The sequence below is a fragment of the Tachypleus tridentatus genome, chromosome 8 (assembly GCF_004210375.1).
Source record: "Tachypleus tridentatus isolate NWPU-2018 chromosome 8, ASM421037v1, whole genome shotgun sequence".
Taxonomy (NCBI): domain Eukaryota; kingdom Metazoa; phylum Arthropoda; class Merostomata; order Xiphosura; family Limulidae; genus Tachypleus; species Tachypleus tridentatus.
Window position 1 is genome coordinate 57,591,930 of NC_134832.1, and position 8,768 is coordinate 57,600,697.

Sequence of the window (8,768 nt, forward strand, 5' to 3'; positions counted from 1 at the left end):
CTATAGAAGTCAGTGTATAACTACTTGTTAATTTACTTATACTAAGAATCTTGTATTCATAAGATGGCTGGTGTAAGCATTAAAACTTTAAAGTACAGAATGTTTCGACCTTCTTATGTTATCTTTTGGTTAACAGAGTTTAGAAATCTTGTTTGACTTTTAGTGATGGTGTTAAAGAAGAAACTCCTTCAGCTGAAAGAATCTTCTGGAGAAAATCCAACATATAACTCTAAGGACAAGAATGATAATGAAACCTTCTTGAAAGACATTCCAGATTCATATCTACAGGTCAAGGTATGTTAAAGATCTGTTGTGGGAAGTCAGGGTTTGTAAACAATACATTTTTGTTTGCATACATAATTTTGAGAAAACTGCACTCAATAAATTACATAAAAGTGACTAGAAGTCACATTTACATAATTACTTGTAATTTAAGGAAAATACTTTCTAACCCAGGAAGATTTTATTATAAATAATGATTGTTATTTTGTACATATTGTCCAAAAATTATCCACCAGGATTAGAATCTTGAATCAGTTCTCTTGTATTAACCCTTTTGCAATGGGTCATAGGTGAAAGCCATGTCATTAAGTTTGTCAACTTGCATTCAAAATTGTATTGAACTATTAGTTTGTGAATTTGTCAATAAGTTTGGAATCAAACAATAGAATACAGTTCAAACTTTATTATATACGAGTTAATTTAAAAGCAAATATTAAAAGAATACATCTAAATACAGATTTTAGTGAGTCACTTGGTATGTTGAATGCAACACTGTTTAATACTAGATGTTCGTGATGTCCAAATATTGAGTCTTTAGTAGAAATATTTCCTTAAAAAATCTGATTTCTGGGATACAAAATACTTAATCTTTAATAAAAGTCTACCAAATTTTGTGAACATGCACATGCTGCAACAAAAGTTATAGTTCAAACGCGTAGGCAAACTCGTGTGTTATACCAAACCTGTAGCGAAAGGGTTAAAGCAATATTTTGTATAACCAGTGGTACAGTTGGAATAACCATGGTGAATTAATTAAGACTGTATTCATTTTAGTAGAATAAAATTATGTATTCTTCATTTATTTGTAATCATAATATATTTGTGGCTCCACAAACATAACTTAGAATTGATACATTAAAACAAAAAACAATTGAAATGCTGACGAACAGTTAATCAAATTGTAAAAAACAGTACTTATTATCCAAAGCTCAGATGTTACAATTATAACTTGCTTAGTTACAAATAATGTTAAAAATTAACTGTAAATACTTTATTGTTATCATGACCCAGTAATTAAGGGTTGTTTTACTAGCATTCCTTTAATAATAAATAAGCCTGAAAATTACACTTAGCTGCAACCCTCAAACCTCATTAAATACCTTGTTTAAAATGTTTAGGGATAAATTAAGGTTAATTATGGTAAGGAAAAGTATTTTGGAAACATATTTCAGGGTGGAGAAGTGCGACGGGCTAGTGGCCCACTCCCTGGTAAAACTTCATCAGGACCTGGAAGCCCTGTAAGTGCTTTGTTTAAACACACACAATAACTTTTATGACTGTAATCTATGGGATTCTTTAAATATTAATATTTTGAAGTTTTTCCACAGGTATTTTTGTACCTGTTATGGAAATGTATTTATCAAGACATTTTAAACATGTCATGAAAATCTCTTGCAATCGTGACAGTTACTTTTTTGATTGGAGTACTTTTTTTTTTTCTTAACAGTCACTAAAATGTTTGGAATATATTATATAGGTTATACTTTTGTTGAGAATTTTTCTTGACCAGTCATTGTTTGTTGTTTTAATTTATTTCTACAATGATATAATTTAGGATATTTTCTCATTTGTTTTATAGGAGAAGGCTAAAAGACTAAGCTTGACAGCTTCTGGTACTGCCTCTCCGCAAGTCTCAACTCCTAGTGAAAAAGAAACTTCATCAAATGAACTTCTCCGACTGAGCACTACACCTGTTCTGTTATCACAGGGAAAGGAGCAACTAGAAGCCATCTTGGACCTGACACACCATTTAAACACTTTAACAGTATGTCGGTAGTGTTTTTGACACTAAGTTTATTAATTTTATGTAATCTCTCATTACTCACTTGTCCTGTGATAATCTTAAAGCTGTTATAGGATATTTTCATATAAAATTTTTGTGATTGAGTGATAATGTTACATCTTAATATTCCCGAATGCATGTTGAAATTTTAAGAGACTGACTAAAATTTGAAAGACACTACTGGGTTTATAGTGAAAATATTGCTAAGAGTGAGGGTACCTAGATGACAAATTGATATGTACTATTCATTCTGAGCTTTTCTTTTCTCACTGCTTACTCCCAGTGAGACCGTTATATTAATTTAGTTTTATTAATTTCTGGGTTAGTTTTGTTTTGATATTTGTTAGTATTAGCTTAGTTTTGTCAGAAGTGGATTATATTTCTTTACATCTGTAATATCCAGAATTATGAAACCTGAGATTTTTATTTAATTATAATCTATACCCAAACTGTGTGTGTGTGTACAAATCAGTAAACATTTTCTTTACTGTTTATTTCCAGAGTTTACTGTCACACCATTTTACTAATGCTGAAAAGTAAGTTTTTTAATTGTAATACTTAGAAGAAAAAAACATTTTAGGTCCTTACAGAAACGTATATCTTGTATGACTTAAATATGTTTACAATATGTATGTTTATATAACTTTACCTTCTAGTCTAAATATTGGACTGTAAATTTTGTTATTTGCGATATATATTTACATTATCCTCATTAAATCCTTTTTCGACCTGTGTTACAAAGTCAACTGATTTTCGTTTCTACTTTTGCAGAAAAATTAGTATTTGTAGAGAAATCATCAGCTCTTATGCTTATTATAATGTTGCTACAAACTTTGTAATTAACTTGGTTAATTCATATTAAACAAATGTGCATATCAACTGGTTATAACAACTTGTAAGAAAAATTACATGATCTTGCAATAAACCAGATGTGTGATTATAATTTAATTTTTAATGTCTGTATGCTCTTGAAATTATCATATAGTCAATAATTGATTATCTCTTTAATGTTTTTAATGTGATATAATCAAGAATCCATTATGTAGTATTCACAATGGTCGAAACTAGTAACCTTTCAAGTAGGATGAACGTATAAAAAACCAGTTTCTGTGTTTGTTTAAACAGCCTCAGAATCCAACTAATAGAATCGAATGAAAAGCTGAACAAGCTGATGAAGGATCAACCTTTAAAAGATGGCCGGGACCGTCGTTCTATCTATCGACCAGAACACCAGCTAGAGGAACTTAGAAACCTTCAAGAACAGCTGAGCCAGGAAAGGTCACAATGGCAAAGAGAACGCGTGAGGCAAATGACAGAACTTGATCTTCACACCGCAGAAGTGCAACACCTTCAGGTATAATACTTTAGCTACGATTCATACTGTCTTCTTTAAGTCATTTTTTTTATTATGTACTTCTTATTTATTCATTGCATATTAATATTTACTTGAATAACTCTACTTGCAACTAAGAATAGAATGTTCTTTTACTGAGATAAAACTAGCAGAAGTAAATGTTTACATTTAAAGATTAACTTCATATGCATTTTACAAGCAACATGTATCTGACTTTCGTGTTGAAGCTTGTCTCTATATTCTTGATATTATTGTATATTCGATACTTGATTGTCTCTCAAATAAGTTTTAATTTGATCTGATCAGGAACCCATTGTGTGGTATTTTTTACGATGGCAACAAGTAACCTTTAAGTGGGATTAAGTTAAATTTATTTTACAACATCTTAGACTACCTGATAGATGAAACTTGTTTCGGTGCTTGTTTATGTATGCTAATGTTATAAAATGTAAATTATTAAATAGTACATTTCTTACTGTGAAAGATAATTTAGCCTGTTGACTGCCAAGTATTTCAGCTGCTACAATACAACTCTTATGCTTCTTCATTTTGTAACTTTTTTTGTGGTGCCATTTTGGATTGAAAGTGAACAAATTTCTAAGTAGGTCAAATGCATGTATGGTGCTAACATCCAGTGTTGAAGTTAGATATTATTGAGAATGAATTACCTCGTCCGTGGCAGTGTTACCGATAGGCTTAGATGAGTTATCTCATCTATGGCACTAAACAGGTTAAGGTAATACAGTATTTTAGTATTAAAAAAATTAATTAGCAATGCATTACAAATGGAGGAAATATTTAAAAAAAAAAACCTAGCTGCATGGATAAATCATATAAAATGAACTTAAAATCCTGAAATTTGATATCAAAATAAGTACATGGTTCTGAAAGTTCATTGAGTACCAATCATGAATATTTTTATTCAGGAACAAGTAAGGAAGGAGCAAGAAGACATAAAGCATCAGAGAGAGTTGCTGTATAGAAAACTTGAAGCTCTACAGAAAGAAGGAATCATTCTGAGCCCATCAATGAATGTGGTTAACATTGGGCAAGCTAAAGACTGTGACATTCAAAGAGATGACTCAAAGTTGGTGGCTGCACATTCCAGTGGAAGAGATGCAGTGGGTTCCTTAGTTAAGGGTCAGTCTTCGAGGACAGGACTGGATCTCTGTCATAACACAAGTAAAGAAGGAATTGTTTCGAAGACGTTACATACAGATGCACGTGATCGTAGAGCCAAACAGGATCCACGTTCTCCAGTGTCTTGCGGTTCCTCGGGCATGTTGTCTGGCAGCAAGAGAGAGGGAATACCGATGCATTTACGTGGTGCTGCTAATATGCAAAGGCAGTTGGCCAATCCCTCTATCAAGCAACAACTTCCTCTGAAACTTGCCAGCAGTCCAGTTGGTGCCAATGGAATAGTGGCTAGCAGTCTCTCCGAACCACAACAGATGTTACCACTGAAACTAGCTGCAAGTTCCGCTCCATTAACAGGAATAAGTCGAGTCTTAGAATGCGAAAGAAAAGTTCCCCAGAGATCACAGAGTGCAGTGACATCTTCAACATCCACCCTACCCGCACCTCTACACATCAGAGCAGGTAGCAGTCCAGCCCAGATGCACACAGATATGAACAAAGCAACATCTCTGCCACCAACTGTACCTGAATGTGGAGAAAAATGCATCAAACCAAAGAATCGAACAAAAGAGGACAAACGAGCCAAGGCTAAAAACCCTCATGAAATATTCTGTTAGATAACCTGAAACCGTTGTACAGTATTGTATAGATTTTGTGAAGCAAGATGCTATCATGGTCCTTCATTATTTAGAGCTTTTTATTTTGCAAAAGTAGAATTGCATCAGACAATCATACTTTAAAATAATTTGTATTTGTGACTTTTATGCAAGAGTCCTCACTCACCCTTGTGACCAAATGTTACACTTTCTCTATGGTGAGTGACCAATTTTTTTGCACCATTTTTTGTACGTTTTTTTTTTTTTTTTCTAGTAAGCGTCAGAGAAATTTTTCTGTGCCAGTTTGAAATCAGCACAGAAAATAAAAATCTGATTAAGTGACTTTCTTTATAGTGAGAAAAATGTATTTTTCCATTACTTCATTAGGCTTAGTGTAGGCTTGATATACTGAGATTGTACTTGTAATTTAGTTTTTTCAAATTAATGTCCAATTCATAAATGTAATTTATAAATATAATACAGAAGAACAAGGACTTTTCAATGCCATAAGGCCCCCTAAAATAACCTCCATAAGTCGGATTTGCACTTCAGCTTTATTAAAAATAAATCTTTTAATCCAGTGGTTAGGCTTAAGCTGTTTATGGTTAGGCTTAAGCTGTTTATCAAGCCTCTGTGTAAGTTTATCTCAAGTGTATATGAAAAAGTCTTGCTTGTGTATTATAAATGTAAAAAAGAATTTTAGGCATTAAAGCTCATTAACGTAATTAATAAAAACTATTTACAAATTGTGTTGAAGAGAGTACCCGAAGAAGCGTAAGCTTTCTCTGTCATCTTGTGTGTATATATAATAATTTTATTAATAAAAGTATTTTTCTGTGAATCTGGAAATAACTATGGAAGTGAGAAAACTTTGTTGTGTATAGGCTTTATATCAAGTTAGATTAATTAATCCTTGGATTTGTGATGTTGTTTTTTGAAATACATAAAGAAAAGAGGGAAAAAAAGTAGTATTCAACTGGTATGTAGTTTAAATATTAAAACATGTCGAGCAAACTGAATCGTGTACTGCTCGTGAACTCCACGATATTTGAAAACATTTTTATTGGCTAAAAATGTAATTGGTGTTTCAATTGTATTGAAGTTTTTCTGTGCATTCCATTATACCATTAAGGACCAGTCTGAAAAGGGTGTTGCATTTTTCATGTGTGTTCTCTTAATATTTAAGTTTTCCCATTTTAGCTCTTAAGTTTTGTGATAGCCATCAAACTCTTGTGCTTTGAAAACTAACTTGTGTTCTTTAGCTTTTAATATTAACACATTACTGTAATGGTGATGTCAGCTGTAAATGTTTGTTTTTAGCAGATGTTTCAGTTTGTTTTAATACAGTTTGTTGGAAATATGAATTCTAGTACTTTAAGAAAATAGTTCACATTGTCCCTTGTTCAATTTGAACAGCATTTCTAGAAGGAACAAATGTTTTCTTGTGGTTGGTCGACAAAAATGTTCGTTGTGTACTGTATATTATTCCTCTGACATGAGAAATAACTTTCTTAAACTTCAAGTAACTCAATCTTAATGTGATTATAATTAACAGATGTGAATTACCATGTATATAAGCAATAAGATAATTATTCTTTTATTAAACAATTACTGTACCTATGTTTTCAAGTTAATATCTTTTACGATAGACTGTTCCAGTAACCGCCTTTTTCAACTTAGCTACATCTTGTATCCTTTCTTAGTATTTAGTTCCTTACGATTTGAACGTGTTTACCTTCAGTTGCTTTAAGTTTTAAGGTATCTGTTCTGGACTTTGTCATTAGTGACACGTATCAGTAAACATCGCTTTTGAGAAAGAAAATATGGCTTGTTATTTAGAGGAAATTGTCACAGTGCAAAAATAATTTGTTTGAAACTTTTTATCTGAGAATGAAATTTGCATTTAAAAGATATTTTCATTCTTTTACCCTGAAGGAAGAAAATTCATAATCTTGTAACTTACGTGAAACTTACACTGAATACAGAATATAGCTATAAGAAAGTGTAATTTTTACATTGCAGTATCTGAAAAGGTGTAATAATAGTATCCAAATTCTGCCAAGTTTGTTTTTCTTAAACTTAAAATTATAGAACTTTTACTTGGAGATCTACAGTGTATCATTTATGGGGCTAAATTATTTGACATTAATGGTTTACTTGTATCAGTAAAAGAATAGAGAAAGTTGGAATTCAATGTGATATTTCAACAGAAGTATCAATGAGGTATAACGTTATAACAATTGAAGTTATAATAAAAAAAATAATTTATTCTCCGTCTGTTTTACTGCTCAAGCATACAGCTATTGTTTTAATTTTAATTGAGAAAGTAAAACAGTTTGTGGATTTTGTTTTTATATTGATACATCTCGTATCACACTGCTATTTGTTTGCATTTTTTGTAGCACGAAGTTTGGAAAACGTAGTTCAGTTAAAGTTTCTAATTAATTTCAAAATTTGAATAAAACTTAGTATGATAATTAAGCAAGTTTGTCTATATAGTTGTACTGAATATTTGTACATACGTGTGTTCATTGTACAATAAAGAAATTATTAACATGAAAGTATTATTTCGTGGTATAGCTTTTTAGTACGAGTTTTTTTTAACTATACTGTACTGAGTTATAAAAATAATACTCTATATAAATGTAGTTTTATCCGTGATCCCTCCAACTACATTATGCAGTGTGAAACTCAAAAATTGTAATTTATATGGAACAGTGATGATATACGTGTTTTAACTACCTTTAATCTCATAGAACTTTATTTTTCGTATGATAACTAAAATATTTTTAGTGACGCAGAAATTCGTTAAGTTCCATACTGTACAAAATTTTGACCAGTTCATCATACTTAAACAAAAAGTATTGCAAATTTAAAATTGTAGAATATAAGAAAATGGTTATTTTGCTAAATCTCTTAAAATTTATATTTTCAGTTTTAAAAGTTACAACAAAAATAAAATTTCCCAGGTAGGATAAGACGTTCGACTCGTCATCTGAGGGTCGTGGGTTCGAATCCCCGTCACACCAAACATGCTTGCTCTTTTAGCCGTGGGGGCTTTATAATATGACGGTCAATCCCACTATTCGTTGGTAAAAGAGTAGCCCAAGAGTTGGTGATGATAACTGGCTGCCTTCCCTTTAGTCTAACACTGCTAAATTAGGGATGGCTAGTGCATATAGCTCTTGCGTAACTTTGCGCGAAATTCGAAAACAAACATTTCATATGCCTTCCTGCAATATTTCTTCCCATATAAAACTATCACTAAGTGGTTCATCGATGTATGTTTCTCCTTTTGCAAACTTAAATCTTACGTTGAATTTTCTACCTGTGGTAACCTGAAATATTGACCTATAGAGGTGTGGTTTATCATGTACATTACAAAATGTTAACTTTACTGCTCAGAATCTTGTTAGGAGTAACTTGAAGACAATCAATATTTGTCAACACAACAACGGCTTGCGATACATTTTCGTAACTCGTAAAACAACAAAATCTCTTTAACCAATAGGCTGTAGATACCCCACTGAACGAACGGAGAAACCATTTTAATTCGTCTTCCATTAATCTCCGCACAGTTATTAAATCTTTTACTCTTGGGGGATTCCTTTCGTCA

General features: G+C 31.8%; 1 pseudogene across 1 annotated transcript in view; it reads left to right on the plus strand.

Annotated features, from left to right (window-relative positions):
- Positions 1-7,708, plus strand: part of LOC143222442 (rho guanine nucleotide exchange factor 28-like) — a 148,866-nt pseudogene extending 141,158 nt beyond the window's left edge. The window contains exons 42-47 of the transcript XR_013012234.1: positions 164-294; positions 1,455-1,520; positions 1,862-2,047; positions 2,567-2,601; positions 3,191-3,419; positions 4,346-7,708. The product of XR_013012234.1 is annotated as a rho guanine nucleotide exchange factor 28-like (transcript). The remainder of the gene's footprint in view (positions 1-163; positions 295-1,454; positions 1,521-1,861; positions 2,048-2,566; positions 2,602-3,190; positions 3,420-4,345) is intronic.
- The last annotated feature ends 1,060 nt before the right edge of the window (positions 7,709-8,768 follow it).